Raw genomic sequence first — 20,422 nt, forward strand, 5'->3', positions numbered from 1 at the left:
CTATTATCGCCAAGCGAGTTCTAGAAGATACTTTTTTATGCGAATGCCATGTATAAAGGATAAATTGCCTATTGTCTATTCAGATTGGCGTGTTTACTCATTAGAGATAAATCAATGATAAAAGTACTTGTATATATTTTTCAGACCATTATTTGCAGCCCAACAGTTTCCCACGAGTTTTTAATTTTAAAAATCTGGTGTGGCGCACTCACACAACTTTCCTTGCCGTTATCAAAATTGATCACCTGACGCTAGTGTTCCCGCGCATCTCAAGTCTACTATTCAAAGATTTGAGCCAGCTGGTGACAGGGCATTAACCCTGGAGACACACATGAGGTCTGCTATCTCTTCATAGTGGATGATTTAATAGAATCAACAATAATTTGCAATTGAATAATCACATTTTCTCGAATTTAAAGCTTATTTTCAATTTTAGGTGAAAATGTTACTGAACATTAATTGTAGAGATTTTCATGCTCAATCTACTCCACTTGATTTTTTTTGTTTCAATTGTATCTGAAGCCTGATAATTGGGAATCTATCTGCATTGATGGGGCGGAGCTCCTGAAATTTTTACAGATATGGGACTTGTGGAAGTTGATAGAGCTTATCGATGACTATTTTAGGTATGAATTTGATCAAAATCGTTGGAGCCGTTTCCGAGAAAATCACGAAAAACCCTGTTTTTGACAACTTTTTTGCCATTTTAGCCGCCATCTTGAATTGCATTTGATCGAAATTGTTCGTATCGGATCCTTATAGTGAAAGGACCTTAAGTTCCAAATTTCAAGTCATTCCGTTAATTGGGAGATGAGATATCGTGTACACAGACGCACATACACTCATACACACACACACACACACACACACACACACACACACACACACACACACACACACACACACACACACACACACACACACACACACACACACACACACACACACACACACACACACACACACACACACACACACACACACACACACACACACATACAGACCAATACCCAAAAACCAGTTTTTTGGACTCAGGGGACCTTGAAACGTATAGAGATTTAAAAATTGGGGTACCTTAATTTTTTTCGGAAAGCGATACTTTCCTTACCTATGGTAATAGGGCAAGGAAAGTAAAAAGCAGTCCCTTCGAAGTTTTACTGTCGTTAGTATACAACAACAAAATGAACGGATCGTTTCAACAGAATAACAAAACCTATCATGTGATAAATGATGAGTTTTAAACTGCTGTATATGGATTTGTGGATATCGTGTTTTCATGTACAGTACTTTCTTTCCAAATCGAACTAAATAATATTGACTTATTTACTACTCTTCAGTGACATGTTTGGAAGGGGAGAAATTCCTACTTATAATCATCTTAAATTCTTGAGGAAGTCATCTCTTCTGTTTATTTCCGGCAGAAGCTCAATGCTAGTAATAGATCGTAATGCATTGAAAGAATGCACTTAGCTCAAATTTCAAATGTCTTCATTACCATGAACCTTGAGCCTAAAATAATTCCAAAACAATACACTTCTTTTGTGATCATACAAGTATACTTATTAGAAAGCACTATCCGCACTATATTTTATCATGCAGAGTTACTCATATTATTATCTCTCATTTATAGTGAGAATAATGCTAATATTAAGGAGTAAATTCATTTCTCATTGGAGACTAGTCTTAGGATGATGGTTTTTGTAAAGTTTTCGGATACTGCAATTATTGTTTGGGAATTGTTGCTATTGAGGTCAAAAGCAATGAAAATGGAATGTTATTGGATTAAGATTGAAGTTCATAATGACGATAGAGAATCAGATTTTTATTACCAACACATAACTCATCTCTAAATTAGTGAGGACATCATGAAAATTAACCGCTTTTCAATGTTACTAGATACAGTACACACGTTCAAAATTCGTATTATACGAGTGGCCTATAATATACATAAACTGTAAGTAGATTATAACAAATGATGCAAGTTTGTAATTTTTCAAAATTGATTATATGATCAGCCCAATCTTATAAACTTCAAAAAATCTATAGCAGTCTATAATTATTACAAAATGGAACTGATATCAAATAACTCAATCCTGTAATTTATTACTGGAACAGGAAAAATCTGTAGCCGAAACTTATGAATCTTGTAGTTTCACACTGTAGTTGTTTTGTAGACACATCCGTCACTTGATTTATTACGATCCATACAACTCGACTGTTTAGATAGTCCTGCTGATCTGATGTGCAAGGTAGCCTACTCCTCTCAAATCACAGAAGGCTACTTTACTCAACATTCAGTTATTAGATGTTGAATTACTGGCTACTCGAACGCCTTCATAAAAACTCAATTAATAACGAACATATAATAAATTGTAGACTATAAGTTGATGCTAATTGTTAATATCTCAATTTTTGTATGATTAGAACATTTGATGAATACAAATGTAAAATATCAGTTTAATTCTAGAAAGCAATTAACGAGTAGAAAACAAAACTATACAAAATTTTAGCCAAAAATCTAAAACATCCTTTTCAACATATTTCTGAAATCAAATTCGTTTATCTTTATTATTTACCATTCAATCATTATAATATTATAATCTCTTGTAACTGCTGGGGAACTGTCATATACTATCCCATCCTTATTCGTATTTTAGTTTCTAGTCTGGTTTAAAAGTATACTGAATACTGATCTTGACATAATCAAGCTGCCGCCTGTAGGACTAATAGAACAATTTATCGCTTTGCACAGTTTCTGTTGCCAGTTCAATTTCACAAACTGCTGTTCAGCAACTGTTAAAAAGCGTCAACATCCTTATTAACAGCAATAAGTGGCGCTACCCTAGGTGAACGGCAAATAAAAGACATTCTAGTAGTAATTCGTAAATAGCCTTCATTTGTGAGACTTGAAAAGCATTAATTTTTAGATCGGATCTGTTTCCATGATGGAACAATTTTCCCGACTCGATTGATAATGAAGTGAAAACCTCAGCGTTAGACTGAATGGCCACTAACTAGAACTCTATTAATCTCTATTGGAATGTTATCAAAAAAAAAAGTAACTGATCTCATTTGATTTGAAATTGTAATACATTAAAACCAATTTTCCAATTAGTTTTATAAATTGAGAATTGAAAAACTGGTTCACCAACTTCATAACCTGTCTGAAGATAGACAACTTTTAAACAAAAATGTTGGTCTATTTTTCATCTAAATAAAAATTGAACTTCTTTCATTCAGGTATTTCAGATCTACAACCATATATAAGTAATAAATAATAAAGCTGTTTACTAAGTCAAGTCAATGGAGTTTGGATGATCATCTTATTCTCTGAAGCATCTCATATCTTGTTCTTCAATAACTCTGTTCCACTACCACATCATATTATCCTACTGCTTCACTCTTGAAATACCTGTTAACATTTTTAAATGTCTGAAATTATTTTTTTGGCATGTGTACTGGATAAAAAATTGATAACTGTTAAGTATATGTTGGGTGTTGATAAATATTCATAATTTTATCAAATTATTATTTTTCCAGTATCTTACTCAATTCCTCTCTGCTCACTTTGAATTAAGTTAAAAGGTTTTGTGAGAAAATCTCACGACAATATAAGCTTGATTGTGAATTTGAAATTATTGCTCTAGCTGGTTTATCATTTTCATGACATCAATTCCTTCAATTAAGCGAAACTCTTCATTCGAGGAGACATAATTTTATTTCCAGTGAATGAGCGAAGCTTATTTTGAGTTTTAGAGGGCTTTATTGCAAAAATCAATCATTGCTTGCATAAATACACCTCTTGTTATTGAAAGAATGGAAATTTCATGGGTTTAAGAATATGTCAAAAACTAGTAACTGTACATTTTAAATTCATTGTGATTACATCAAATTGACAAGCAGTCGTGCAACCAATTAATCACTTCATACTCTACAGTCTCCATAATGAAACTAGCTACTGGAAATTTAAAATCTCAAAAGAAAAGTGAATTAAATACAGTATAGGATAATCCTTATTGTAAATTTTTGATAAATACTGATCTCCACTGTAACTTTAAATAACCTTTTGTCTGGTGAATTTTTCAAATAGAAAACAATTACTTTTGTAACACCAGGCAGTGGTTTAATCAGGGAGTGCTGATTCTATCGTAAAAAATATGAGTAGAAGGAAGTGATGTAGTTTTCTTTAGACTATTGCTACAAAGATAGTAGAGAATATGATTAATCAATAGCATGAGGAAATTACTCTTTTCTATTTCTATTTTAATTTTCTATTCTATTTCTTTGTTCTCTTTTCTATCCTCTTCTTTTCTATTTGATTTTCTGAACAAGTTTTCTATAGTCCGATTAAATTACGATCAGCACTACACTAAACTCTAGATGAGTTTTGCGTCCGAGTGAATTACCGATTACACAAGTATTCTGCTGCTCAGGTGTGCGAAGTTGGTTCGCAAAAAAAAAACAACAAACTCAAGGAAGATAGCACACTAAATTGATGAAACAGGTTTTCCTTCTTGGAATTTAATTCCCATACCGCTTACATTTCTTCACTTGTTAAAATTACCACCTCTACCTAAATATTATCGACATTTATAGCCCAGCAATTGTAACTCTAATAAAATAATCGCACATAAATGTATGCAGTTTGTGAAGGATTTCCCAAGTGATAAGTACTGTTCGATTGCTGAAACTTTAGAGATGAAAAGGTAATTAGGGTCATTTTCTCATGGACTTCCACTCTTCAAGTCCACTAATACAAAGCTAACTATTTCTTTCGTTTTCATTATTTAATAAACTGTTGATCAATAACCTCCACATCAACTGATACAGCACAATATATCCACAGATACATCGAGCGAAGACTGGAATAAATAATTAGCCCACTTCATATCAAGCTTATTGTTAACAAGAATGATCGCTTTGATTCTTATTAGGATATTACAATTCTCAAAGAGGATGCAATACTCTTTTACAAATACTCATTACAAATTTGTATTTTCCATTTTTCTATGCTTCTGCTCAGCAATCTACAGCCCAATAAGAATAAATTCATGAAGGTTCGTTCTATTACTAATCACTAATCCTGTTGTTCCCGGATAATCCCCACTAATCCTATTGTCCACAACAGTATCGACTGTGAGGAATAAACAGTTGATGCGATGATACATGTCATTGAGTTATTTTTTTAATATGGAGGAGGCCTGACGAATGAAAACTACAAAATCTATCAACCATCTAAGGCTTAATCTTAGTTATTGAATTTAGTCTTCCAATTACTTGCTATTATGTTGGAATTTTCAAATTCAATTATTTCTACTGCAAAGTAATAAAAATGGTCTTCGATAGAACGAAGTTCGAGATCAAGTAGGGAAGAGTCCAATCTAATTACCAGTAGAACAATAGATAAAGGATAAGCATAAGAATAAATTATGGAATTACAATGTACTTCCATAATTAATAAAATTATGTATGATACATGATTAGATATAATGTATGTACATGTACTTATACATTGTACATGTACTTCAAAAATTATGAAAATACAATGAAATTTTCATTCTCATAATGAATTTTCTATATTGCTTGTCTCTGGTAGAACGTAGTAGAAGATAGAACGAGTACGAAGATATAAGTTAGGGTAGTAAATACCCGTGTATTTTCAGTTTGGTTCATCTCTACATATCGCAAGATCAGGACGGAAAGTTGAAAAATGGCAATTTGTGGCAGATAACTATCGAAAGTAATCGATGCTATTAGAGGAATGAATGAAGTTGTTTCACGTTCAGAAAAGTCAGGAATAGTGTAATTGAGTGAATTGGAGTGAGAATAGAATGAGAGAGTTTCTTTTAGCAGTTAAATTGCTATGTGGGTAGAACCTGTTGTAATTTTCTGAATATTAAACATAAACATAAACTTGTATCACATCCGTGAGAGTTGACTTCCATAAAAAACACATTCACTGCATTTTCCTGTAATTCAATTGATGTTCTTGTACAAGAAAAGATTCTTACAGGGCAAACATGGCAAGTCTTGAAGATTGAAGCAGTAGCTAGAAGTAGATAGGAGACCTTTTTTAGGCTTGTTGGGTAGGTCGGCATTAGCATAACTTGATCAAATCGTGAGTGTGCGACCTTCTCTTTATTTACTTCTTGAATAAGATAACTCATAAAACAATTCAATTTTATTGTAAAATAATAAATGTTTCGAAACTCTGTTGCCAATCTGGTCAGGTGAATATAAATTGGGAGATTCAAATTCCTGAGGTTCAATATTTGAAATGCAAGTCATAATACCTGTATGACGAGGCATATCGTAGAAACTCATAGAATATAGAGTCCAGTCATTAACTTAATTGAATCTTGGGACAAAAATGAGAAATATTTTTAAACGATCATATAGCTGATTATTAGATCTAAATAGTATCTCTTTGAAAATTTTGTTAGATCTACTTTAGAAAAACATTGAGAACCAATGTTGAATTTTCTTTCACTTACTAAATTACTTCAAGAACCAATGATGAATGTTCTTTCACTCACTAAATTACTTCAAGAATCCTTTTCGTGTATCAACAAACACTTAAATCAACTTCTCGGCTTCCTTACTATATTAATCAATCACAGTGCGACAGTGTGGAACACAGGCAGACAGTATCTATTCAATGAAGAGTAGTAACAGAAAAAAAGGTATACAATATTATTGTAATCTTCCTTTCTGGTAGTACTAAAGTATTTTCATGATTCGGTTGTGCTATGTAGTTAGTATCAAGTGTATTGGGTCTCTCTGTAAAAATACATGTTCTACGCTAATTGCTCCTCCACTAATTAGGTGATGACTTTATTACCTCATATTCAAAAATAACCGGTTATTCATATAAAAACACCTGACAACCAAAGTACTGTAGGTGTAGAAATTTGGTCGAATTGCGATAAGTCTGGTATATCTATTGCTCAAGTTGAGAAAACTTGTGGTCCCGTTCTTGGGTATGTATGTTTCTGGATCTGGAGACGGAGAGTTGCGAGGCGGTTGATGGTGATGCTGATGATGATGATGATGATGATGATGATGATTGCGTATAAGATAGGATGGTGATGATGATGATTGCGTATAAGATAGGATGGTGATGATGATGACTTCTGAGATGTTCCATGAATGTGATGGCTTGCGACCAACCGGTTCGACTAGGTTTTTTAAGCTTATTCCCGCTGCGGCAAAATGAAGATGACTGGCTGAGATGGGACTGGAGGACACTTGACTTCAAGGGAGAAATGGTCAAATGCTCGCTAAAGTGATTTTGAAACCGGTGCTGTGATAAGTATTTGATGTCACTTTGGAGCTGACAGTATTACAGCAAAGAACTCCAGTTTTGTCTACTCTGATAAATGAATTTTCTTATCTCTGAACTATTTACTATTGGTTTTCTTCATTCCAAAATTTTAACAGCATAGAACCATAGAGCCAAACTGATACCCAACTTGTACTTTGAAATGGAGGGTAAATTTCCTTGAAACCACTCATTATAAAAAATGTCTCTCATCAATTAGTAGATGCATTGAATTCATAGCTCCATAAACAATATTATAACATATCTAAAAAGAATATTCTATACTTTTTTCTAGAAGTTTATTAATTATCTCGTTGGTTTCTTTAAATTTTGTTAGCAACCTACTAATAATGTATTCGAATCCTTATACAACTGTGGATCAATTTAGTGATGTTCAAAACTTCCTCAATTTTTATTTTGTGATTATTTCTCTCCAGAAATTATGCCCCGATCAGCAGCTACCGGATGTGAAAGAGTGGGGAAATCGATTATTGTTGTAGGAGGGACACCAGATGTCTAAAAGTCCCATTCATTATTATTTTCACCCCATTCAACTCTCCCTACCTACAACAATCCGCTCCTCGTCAATTCGTCAGATACATGTAAAAAAGCATTGCACGAATCAAATTGAATAAAATTACACTGCCGCTAAAAACTTTCCAGTAATCAGCTATATTTACTCAGAACTGTGATGGCACAGAAAAATTGAATCTACAGCATTGAAGAAAGCCGTTTTATTTTCCTCTTTGATAAGTGTTAATTGGATTCAAATTATTATCTCAGATTGATATAATAGATTCTATTAGTTCCTCTAAACTCACTATTCATTAATATACAGTATAATGCTTTCAAAAGTTGAGTTTCCTGAAATTTGTCTAGTACGGTGTAATAGGCCTATGTCAGTAACATCGTCTGATCACGGAAAGACTGATGGTTCATAAATTTTAATTGGCATGGAATAATTAACTACCCTCTCATAAAACACACTTAAAAGAGAAAGAGCGACCCCTATGCATGCGAATTTACTAAGCTCTAATCATCGCTGCTCTTCACTGAGCATAAGAACAGCAGAGACCAAATGCGGGTTGACCAACTTTGCAAAGTCACTTCAAGTAAATCGCGGGAATTTCACACCAATGCTGACCAAAGCAGGCAATCTTGAACCAAGCAGTGCGGGAATGATGTGGTTTGTTTCAGAGGATGAGGCGTAGAATGAGTTTGGCTTGGATTGAAAGGGGAGCAAGGGTCACTAAGAATAGTTCTATTAATTCTGCTATTTTACTCAGTTGTTCAGTTTCAGTATTCAAGATAAAAAGAGCTAATCTTTCTTGTAATGGATTCACAATCCTTGTTGCAAACAAAAATCACATTCCACAAATTTAGCCTATGATTCCACAGTAAGGATAGGTTCAGTGGTTTCAAAATTATACGAGTACACCTTCTATTGCTACTTATGAACAAGTCGCTTGCTGCTCATATATCAACTAAATTTTACGAACGTCGAGGTTATACAAAGTGCGGCAAAACCGATCAAGCAGACTGTCACATAAACTGTGAAACTGTGATAGAGTTAATATTTTGCTAGTGGCCAATTTTTGTTCATTAATTAACCACATTTGAGTAGGCAACATTATTTGGACCGGTGTTCATCGTGGTTTTGCCGTCCGCGGTTATCACGAACAATATAAATTTGTGATTACTATAACCATTAAGCTTTTCGACGACAGTTCATCATTCCAATCAGCAACGCCGTTCCTAATGCTAACTAACACAATTCGGTCCTGGGTTCGCGAGATCAAGAGAAATGTAAGTACGCATTAAAAACAGACATATGGTCGTCGCAGATCCATTAGAACGTCAAAAATGTGCAGAAGATAACAGCAGTCCTAAGATAACTGGAGCGTTTTGCTCGTTGACATTATATTTCTTTCAGACTGCAAGTTGAGACGGATTTCGCATTTCAATTTGAAGTTTTATCCTTTTAAAATAATGATTGCTCAAGAATTACGCCCAGCCGACTCCAACCATCAAAATTTGTGTTGGAAAAAATGCTTGTTTGGATCCTCCAAATGCCGCATTTTCAAAAGGCACATTTTCATCTCAATGGATATGTGAATAAGCAAAACTCCCGCTACTGAGCTGAAATTAACCTTCGAATCATTCATTAAATACCGCAACTAACTATTGATGAAGTTAATGCCATACCCTGCGACTTTTGTGCAAGAACTGCTGAAAACTACAAAAATCGTCTTCAACAATGTATTGATACTAATGGCCGCCATCCTTAGAGTGTTATTATTTTTAAACCCTAATTAATATAAAATGTGCAGATTTAGAAAATATATATACTTTCCTCTATCTAACCTGAGCCACTTTTTATAGCTACTTAAGACTCCTTAATCGGTTCTGCTGCACTCTGTATAATTAGACTCCATTTATTATAAAAATACTTGACAGTGAATACAAAAACACGCTCTACTACAAATGAAAAGTTGAAAACTTATAATGACGTGCATTTTTGCAGTTGTATGCCTTGTATAAATGTATCAAGATCAAATTTCCGTGAGCATACCTTGACCGCAAAGTACTGAATGCATGTATAAGAAAAGTATCATTGTTACATCTTGTTAGGCTAGTTACATACACATCGATTTTTGGTCGTACGATATTTTACCGTCCTTATAAATTCTATTAGATTGAACAGATGATTTCAAACATATGATGTTTGCCAAGTTCCGTTTAATCTCATAGAATTCATAGTGACGACAAAATATCGTACGACCAAAAATCGATGTGTGTGTAACTAGCCTTAGTAGGTTAACCTTGTTACAGGTCCACTGTATCATTATCGGGAGATTCTTAGTGCAGTAGTAATTTTTATAATTATGTTTAAAAGTGAAAAATTGAAATTTTTATGAATGCAGCAGTATTTGTAGGACTTATTTGTATAGCAATTTGCTCATCAACTTCACATTTCAACTCTCACTCTTTTATCTTCTTTTAAAATTTATTGTTAAGTTCATTTTCCAGTCATTTTTTTCACTCATTCTCTCATGTTTACTCCTCAGGAATCAGCCGCCATTACGTTCTTCAATAATAATAAAATCATCATTCAATTCATTTCCATGTTGAAGTCATTGTTCAGGAGTTTCAAATAATAAATTCAATTTAAAACAACAGTGAATAATCAATCATTTATTCGTATACATTTTTCGACTGTAAAATGTATATGATGATCCCAAAGTCTTCTTGAAAAGGACACGTTAAAAATGAAAACTTTCTAATTCATTTTAAAGAATCAGACAAACAACTAATTCTGTAAAAAAAAGCTGAATTTCACTATAAATACTTTGGTATCCAGAGACAAAAGCAAGGGCTACCCCTTCTTCGCCTCCCAGAGTATTGTAAAGGGATACTGCATATCAAAGTGGACCACGATGATATCCAATCATATCACATGTGTCATTCAACTATCATTCAATCATAGCATAGTATAGCAAGGAAGAGGATAGTTAGGGCACCAATACTAGTCGTAGAAGGATGTGTGACTCTGCTTCTCGATTAGATAAGTCCAACAGCGGCAAGCGGCATCGCGTCACTTTCCGTACGCATAAGTGGACAAATAAATCAAAACCAAATTGCCTTATTTGGCAACAGACTGCATTCTGGTCTCGCCCCACTAATGCTTCAAAACTCAACGTATAAATCTTCGCGGTTTCTATTCATAAACAAGAGTGACAGGGAAATTATTTCTCGCACTTTTTATGAGATGATTGAAGATTGGGACATCATTCTGTGGTCAGTGCTTCTTCGTGGTATCTGTTAATATATTAATGTTACATTGTAATGGATGTTTTGGAACAGTATGTTATGGAAAAAATTACTCAACACAATGACTAGTAGAGGACAACTCAGGAGGACTAGACATGAGTACAAAGATATAATAATAATAATGGGTACACCGGCTCAACAAAATTGTGTCGATCTGGAAAGAGGAAAATGAAGTGATATTTATCAATAATGCACACATGCAAATTTATTACTTTTCATGCCAGTGTATATTGTAATATCACAATAATTGATGAAATGTTTGACAAGGTAAGATTTTTTTTTGTTTTTCTGAGGATGAGGTTGTGATGTGAACTTAACCCTACTTTGAACATTTTATTAGACAAAATTTAGGAATAGAAGAAGTTTTGGACTAACGCCTGTTTTTTTCCTTTCCGATATTGTAATTTTTAACCGATAAATAAATAAACTCGCACATAAGCCCTGAGCGTTATTGTACATGATTCCCACGTCACCACGTGACTAATAGTAGGGATGATATAGTGAGGTCCACGTTATAATGGCAGTGGATAGAGATAAAAGAACAGCGTTGCCTCTTCTCTGCCTTAATTAATTACATTTCTACACTGTCAAAAACAGATTTGGCATCGTTGCGGAGATAGAAAAGGATAGTTTTTACCTGCTTTGTCGAATTATAGACAAGGATAGTAGTATCAATGTTAATCAAATACTGTCATTATAACGTGGACCTCACTATAGTGAGAGATGAGTGCACCTACCTCGGTGCCACCTACAGTTTTAGATGTGTACCGGAACCAAAAGGAAGTGATTATACAGCTCATATGAAAATCTAGCTTACAGAGAGCATAGAAGTGGCCTCGAGCGGACACCCTTTCAACGATAAAACCGATAACGCGGCTCTTATCTCGATCAAAGCAAAAAATGGTCCCGTCTGTCACAAACACTCTCCTTTGGTTAGAATCTGATTTCTGATAATATGACATACACTAATTTTTATATCTTATAATATGCAGTTAGCCTATGCTAACTTCTAGCTCCTAATTGAAATTAAATATAAAAAAAAACTTCAATGAACATAATGCCATGCATTAAAGTAAGAATTTATTGCAAATCATGTAAAATTGTAAACCTCTATTTCGTGGAATGAAGGTAAGCATTTTCAAACAGTAAGCAAGTTGAACAGTCGTGCTTCATTGTATTGTTTCGCTTCGCTATTCATAAGTGCAAATTTTCCCTAATGATTCTCGCCATGAATTGTGATCCAAGTGAAGCCTCGCAGTTAGTCGTATTGTTTTCTAGTACAGTAGCAGCTACTATTCCATCAACTACATCTCTGGGAGGCGCAGTCTGATTCTATTGTGCCACTCAGTTGAGTCAAACAAACATATCTCTGCTTCAAAACTGGGCCTACGTCTAAAATAACTCAACCCCATAACCCTATTGTTGTATTGTTTCACTTCATCATTGTTAGTGGTTGGACAAATCCCTGGCCTACCCAACGTTGTACATCAGCGTGATATAAAAGAAACTCTTTTATTTTGATCTGACAATATCATGCTATTGCACAAACTCCCTTGTACGGTACGGACACTCTCAGGTTCGGATTTAGTGAATGGAATCATAGAGTGAATGAATTTGATTAAATCCTTTGAAATAATAAACATTTGATTAATACAGATGAATTCTATACTAAATTCATTCAAAATTCACTTCCAATGAAATTAGGGAAGATTTTTTTTTGAAACCTGCCATCACACACTCTGAAGCTGCTCTCTCACTTACTTTCTCCTTGCCTCATCAAACTTTTCTCACCTTATCCCTCAAAATGTATAGTGTCCGTGTTTATTTTAGATTGAAAATGTACAGAAATTGTACACGTGAAAGACTAACCTTATCTGGGACTGTGTCATCACCTAAATTTGGAAGAAAAATAGCACAATGACTACCTTATTATAACATCTTCCAATGTTATTACATTTGTACCGTAAATAAATAAAGGTTAAATAAAATTTGGTTCATGAATCTGAGTCTGAACATGTTTTACAGATTAGTTCTCGAAAAAAGATGGTAACCATCCTTACAAAAGAATCAATCAACGGTGTTCTCAACGTTTTTGCCCTTTACATGTGTGATGTAAATGCTCCTTATTCACCGAAAACCACACCTGAATAAAATTGAAAACTGGTTCACTAATTCGGCAAAGGACTTCTAACAAGCACTTGGAGGGATGTGTTGAATTTCACAAAAATCCAATTCCCAATAAACCGATTAAATTGCAAATTAATGAATTTATTTATAATCTATTCGTCTATCTATGCTATAAAGTTTGAATCAAAACTTGAATGGCAATTCTTTTGAACCACGATTCCATAAGCGACGTCCCTAATGGATCACATTTACTGAAAGCAAAGCATCATAAATCAGCGCGAGCCGGCCGTTCATAGCCGAAACTTTCATCCATTTTCGGTGTGGCCGAGTTATCGCTCGGTGCCGGTGCTGGTGCCGGTGCCGGCAATTGCATATCTCAACGCCGAGTTGTGATTCACGACAGCCAGAGTCGACGTTTATAGCTGCTGCCACCGCTCTGCTGCGCTTAGTGAGATTTCGCAAATGGAATATTGTTTGCCAGAATGATGCATGAAAAGAACGAGTTGGACCGTATGGAGAACACTACAATAGCCAGCAGGATTACTGACTTCTATCAAAGGGGTGAACAACGCTCGTTTCGAATTTTGTTAAAGGAATAATGATTTTGTGTTCTTAATCATCACCTGAAAGGATCAGAGATCATTATCTCGTTTAATTTGTAGACAAGACTGAGTTGTCAAGGAGAGTAATTAAGGAGATTACATTCGAATTTGTACATTCATCAATATTATTATACATTACATAATATAATATTCCGAGATAAAATACTCATCTCATTATTCTTTTTAGACAGACATAATTTTTGGGTGAATTCCGAAGAGGAACTCTCAATTTGGGAGTAGAGATTTATATAATGTTATACTCTCTGTATACATTGTATTGTAATCCTCTATATTACATTGTATATTCTCTTTTCGGGACTAGAGAGTTATTTTGAATAGCATTCTACCATCAAATTTCTTTACAATATTTGCTATTTTCATACCTTTCATTGAATTATGCTCAACTTAAAATACCTAAAGCGCATGAATTACTACTTCTCCACTAATTAATTTTCCCAAATTATGCCTTTTTCTTCACCTGACTTATACTGTCCGCACAAATCACATCAAAACATTGATCGCTTGTTCAATGATATTTTATTTATCATAATGATTCTATAGCTTCTACTTACAGAAAAAAAGAAAAACTTGAGAAGTATAATCCCAGATGATGCTTCTTGTAAAAAAGACTAATTGAATCATCCTATCATGTAAACCAGAAATGAAAATTGCATGACTCAGTTACAGTTTGACACGATAAAAAACTGCTCAGTTATCAAGCACTGTATCACAATAGTAGTTAAACTACTTAGACCCGGTATCTAGGATCCTCATTAAATCTAATGGATCATTGATTTAAATCATTCGATTTAATAAGTGATCAAGAAAGCAGACCCAAGTATTGTTAATCATGGATGGATAGTGTTAGTTATAGATTAATAAATCTATAGGTTTTATAGCCCATTAGATTTAATAAGTGTTCCAGAAAGCAGTCCTAAGTATTGTTAATTCACTGACTTCGACACCCCCATGTACAGAACTAACATTAAAAAATTGGTTATCATGGGGAACTACGTATTTTAGTTGAAGCGTCATTTCGGAAAACGATATTATGAAAGTCTATGAGAAACTATGAAAGTCTTCAAGAAAGACGAGAGATGTCTGATATACGATACTAAATAACATTCTACTAATGGGAAGGAAAACCTAATGACAGGGAATCACAAGAAAGACAAGATGAAATATGAGAGTACAGTATGAGAGGAAAACGTCACAACAGATTCCCGTGAGTTTGAGGTGGTAGCGCATTTGGTAAAAGCATTCTACTCATTTCCTTCAGTAAGAAAATCGAAGCCTCTATTAAGGAGACTGTGGAGCGATTTCAACGACGAAAGCAATTTCTTGAGGCAGGAACAATTTAGCTTTTCTTTTCTATGTAGTCTACATTACTTTGTTTGTGTCATGTTATATCTACGAATCTATCAAAACACAGAATTAGAAAGCTCATAGTTCTTATCTCAAAAATAATCATCCTCCCATTAGAGCTAGATTAAAATCATCAAAATAATGTTTTTTACATGTAATACACTCTTACATATTTTTGAAAATATTTTTCAATTACAATATTAGTTTCCGGTGGGAGCCCATTATCGACCTGCTATGCAAATTTACTCAATTTATTGCAACTCCTGTATTTTTAAAAACATTGTCATAAATAATTAGGTAAGCTTAGCTTCCTCGCTATGAAATGGGCTCCAAGTTTTTTCTTCCAGAACAAAGCAATTTTCTTCTTTGTCCACACAACTACGAAGCAATTTAGCGGGGAGATTATCAGGCGAAGTTAGCGAACGGTGACAATGTTTTGCCGAAGCTCACCGATGCAACTTGAACTTAGCGGGGACTTTATGATCGCCAGTTGCCCCGGCAATCAACAGGGTCACTTTCATTTGTTTATTTTATTGCTCCCTTGATCCCTTTCTCGATTTCTAATCTCGACTTGCAGGGTGAAACCTCCAAACTACCCAATTTCGTACCCTCTCTGTGTCCCACTCTACTTTCCACAAGTGGTGGCGAAATAACAACGAGTCCCCCATTCAAATACTGTATTGTGAAGCAATTATCATTGTGGTGAACAGTACTTGACTTTTGGAAATCGGAGAATCGTTCTGCATGACCAAATTTACTCATCAGCAGAATACTTTGTTAAAAAATTGATATGGGGATGGCACTTAATTAGGAATTGAATAGCTTTGCAATGAATACTCTTGAAGATCTCACTTGTACAGTATCTTTATGAGATTCCATATTGATTCTCTCTTCCCTATTTTTCCTATTCCGATAATAGTGATTGAACTGCATTATTTTGCAATTTCCACAATTATTAGTGTATTTGTTTTTAGCATTGTGCATCAGAGATTACTGAGAGGTAGTGCATTCCATTTTAATATATCATTATAATTTTATGAATCCAGAAGAGATGAGAATAAGATAACAAGAGTATGCTGTTATAAACATACCATTATACAAGTATATACCATAATAATGTATATAAAATTATATCTCATAAAGGTATAATTTTAAATATATTATTATTCATTTGCATTAACCAATGCACAAATTAACAATTACATGATTGGAAAAAAATAATTTAAAATTTAATAATTATAATTTAAAAGATAAACAAGAGACAAGAATAAGCAAGGGTATTTCATCAAATTGATACTTCCAGAATTCTAAAAATCTAATTTTTAACGATTCAGGAGATATACAATACCCAGTCGAGGAGACTAATGAATTTGACATTTGCTTATCTAAGTGGATCGCCGCTGAAGTCAAGCAGACTTCATATTTTTGCACCACTGACTCATACCAGCCCAATGCAGAAATTAAAGCCTCTTGAATGAAGAATCCATAAAAAAAGGGAATTCTTATGACGACACAACCTGTCAAAGTCGCAACGATTTTAGGTGTGTTGATTAAATCGATTTCACGCCAATAAATTAACCTTCAAATTACCATGGAGCTGCTTGGTTGAGTTAAATTTGCATAAGCCTATGCATTAATTTGCTGTAGGGGCAGTGCCACTTGCCACTACTAATCACTAAATTAAATTCAGTTGAACCGGGCTTTGAGTTGACTTGCCAATGAATATTCCAGTAGAACCGATCAAGTGATTACAGATGGCTCACTGCTATTGATTGATAAAGTGGAATATAGTACAGTATTATAAGCTGTTTGGATTATGAGGTAATATTATTTGAGAATCATGAAATTTATATTTAGAACCTATTTGCTGTATATCAGAACGATAGTGCATGCACTTGAACTCAAAATCCAACCTCAATTGCATTCAATTTGAATAAGAACAATTAAGCTTATCATACTACTTGAACAAATATTTGTATTGGTGAGTGTGAAGATAAAGTAGGTAAGCATGGCTGTTCGCTATGTCTGCTCCGTACTGACCAAATCTCAAAGGTCATAGAATTGGAAACCTTCCATCAAATGTGAAATTTATTTACATCCCAGTAAACTTGAATTGTTTGAATCAAATGCATGGTGCAACTTCCAATTATAAACGATCTGAATGCAAGTGTTGCAGCATTTTTACAGGCTAAATTATCTCTAAATAGTTCTCCAATATGCCTTGGATTGAGATTCCTGTTATGGAATGTAAAAAGAATTTATTGTGAATGAATCAAATAAATATACTCCCATTAAAGTAATAACAACAACCAACACATAAATATTTAGTATTCTATTGAGGTGGAGTGTTGAAATCTTGAATCATACATAATACATGATCAAGACACTAATCATACCTTGTATTTTTGATGTGAAAGGTAAATTATGCTTCTGGATTTGAATATTACCTGGAACAAACAGAATTTCAAAGATTAGTGTGGCTCATTTGAGAAAGAGTATAGAGTTTATTAGAGGCTGGACGAGTATAATAATTTATTTCGTTCAACCATGATTAATATTTTACTTTAGGAAAAGTGCAACTCAAGTGCATCGCTCATGTGCTCTTTTCCAATGTTATTGTTCCATTTCAATTGATGCAACTAAGTTAAATAGCAAAGTTCTAAAATAAGTCTCTTGATTGGTAAGAATAAAAATTTAAAACAGTAGTGGAGAAATAGTGGGAATCTGTTGCTTCCACCTGCAAAGACCTGAAATCTCTCCACTTCATTAATTCACGAAGAATGGTAATTCTTCTCTTCATAATAGGCTTCTGAGTACTGATGCTATCAGTGTTAATAGACCAGAGCGTGGTCCATCTGCATAAACAAAGTTGAAGGCTATTTTAGAAGTGAGGCACGCTTTCGAGGCACCAATTTTAATTGCGTCTCATTCACACACCTACTGAACAAAAGGCCTGCAAACGATGATCCTCCCTTCCCCCCAGCATTGCACGCCGCTTTCTGTTGAATTTACGACCGATAAATCTTGGACAAAATAAATGAAGGGAAAACACAAAGGGCACGCCGTATGTGTGTGTGTGTGTGTGTGTGTGTGCCACCTGGCTTTGCTGTCTGCAACTCTGCTGAAACGCACGCGATTTTTTGCGATTGAACATTCACTTTTTCATTTTTGCAAAGTTCAAGTGCAGTTCAAAGTATCCTAAGTACCAGACGGAAACACAGCAGCTGCTAAGCATTTGCCAGATGGAGCACTGCAGCAGCATTGGATTGATGTGGATTGTTTCAATTAAACAGCGGTTGGGATACTCAGGGTAATCTGTCACTGAAATTCACTTTAAACTATCAGCATTGTTTGAATGGAACTATTCAGTGTTATTTATGGAGGAGTGCTGTCAGTTCAAAGTGAACCTTCTATAGGAAACTGTGACAACTGCTTTAGAAGCCTGACAGGAAGGAATTAAGTACTTTTGAAAAAAATACAGGTTTAGTACCACGAGATAGGCACACACTCATTGGCATCTTATTTTGCAATATCAATTTCTATATGTTTTACAGCTCATAAGTTAACAAAATATGTTCAAGTGTCAAAATTGTATTTTTGCAATAGTGTAAAATGTTTTTTACCATTCGTTATTTCTATCAAATGTATTGATTTTCAATCAAAATGGATATCTTGATAAATGAAGAGAGCAGATGAGAAAATGTAACATGCTGCTTGAAACTTGAAGAGCACAGTGATAATATTGATTAAAATAGTCACTCTTAATGAGCTTTCTAGGAACCGGACATCAAGGTTCTATAGGTGGATGCTTCGGAGCTTGAACCGTGAACATGTTGTAATAATTAAATTGAATTGCTGCCTTAATTTAAATCCTCCAATTGATGGGATGGATAGCATTGTTGTCCTCTTCCATGCCTAATTTACCTAATTTGCAAATTCACAAAAAATTTCAGTCTGTAGAGATTAGAATATCTCAACGATTTTACTTAATAATTAAGGACTATTCTTATCACCAACTAATGCATTTTCTGATTATTAAAGAAAACTTTCAAGCTAGTTGAATTTAAACCTTTGTAATAATTATCTAACAAATATAATTTTTCATGTACACTGTATAGTTTTCAAATAGATCATGAATGTTAATAGACACTCAATGGAAATATAATGAATGTTGGAATGGGCTTTAATATGGAATTTTCAAATATGACGGTCCGAGATCGTTGTTTGGTGATCGCCTTTTGTTTTTTCTCAGATCTTAGAAATTGAGAGAGCTTGCGAAATTGAATCAGTCTTTTATGACGTCACTGCGATTCACGCAACTGCTGTACCTATTTACGGAGCACATTTTACCACTGACTAATTTCCCTTCCACTTCCCATTTCAATGGATGTCTACAATCCAGAATAGCAGACGATGACTAACGAAACTTGCAAGAAGTAGGCCCACTCTACTCTACTTGGCGACTTTTTTGGCAGATGGCATTTTGGCAGACATGTTCAGCCCTATTCGAAAACCGTACTGTTAGTTGGCACCTATTTTTAACCATTTCCTCATTGCTCAAATGCTTTTTCCTTTGATCAGTACACAGACTCACACTTTCATGAAAAATATAGGGTTCTGAAATGGTTTTAGAAATGAAATCGAAAGGGCTCATAAATGAAATATTATTTTCTCATCGTCTCTACATACATTATCATATATTTGTAGGAGTATGCAATTCAAATTGTTCATCTCTTAGAATACAAAAATACGATATAAAGCACTCAATTATTACATCACATTACATGTACAATTTTCGCTCTATATGCTGAACATAGATTCGTTGTTTCTTCATTTCGTCTGGAGGAGCTTTATGGACTAATTGTGAGGATAATAGAAAACATTTTGCCATATTAGTTATAATAATGTATATTAAAAGACTTGCAAAACTAATGACAGTTAGACTACTATAAACGAAATTATCTGTGGTTTGTACAAAAAAGTTATTGGCCAGTTATTACCAGTTATTAGAAAGGTTATTCGTTATTAGCAGGGTCGCTATATCAGCGGCCCTATATGAGCAGGTTTTACAGTATATTCGTAAAATCACTTTAATTGTATCAAACATATGAACGAAATAAAAAACAACATGAGGGGTTATCTTGAGCCTTGTTAACAAAACTGCTAGAGAGAGTAT

At 34.2% G+C, this 20,422-nt stretch overlaps 2 protein-coding genes across 2 annotated transcripts in view; one reads left to right on the forward strand and one right to left on the reverse strand.

Moving 5' to 3' along the window:
- LOC111048490 (E3 ubiquitin-protein ligase MYCBP2) overlaps positions 1 to 20,422 on the reverse strand; it is a 287,490-nt gene that overhangs the window by 107,144 nt on the left and 159,924 nt on the right.
- LOC120351944 overlaps positions 1 to 20,422 on the forward strand; it is a 43,606-nt gene that overhangs the window by 13,876 nt on the left and 9,308 nt on the right. The window lies entirely within an intron of this gene.

This window comes from Nilaparvata lugens, chromosome 6, assembly GCF_014356525.2.
Source record: "Nilaparvata lugens isolate BPH chromosome 6, ASM1435652v1, whole genome shotgun sequence".
NCBI classification, from domain to species: Eukaryota; Metazoa; Arthropoda; class Insecta; order Hemiptera; family Delphacidae; genus Nilaparvata; species Nilaparvata lugens.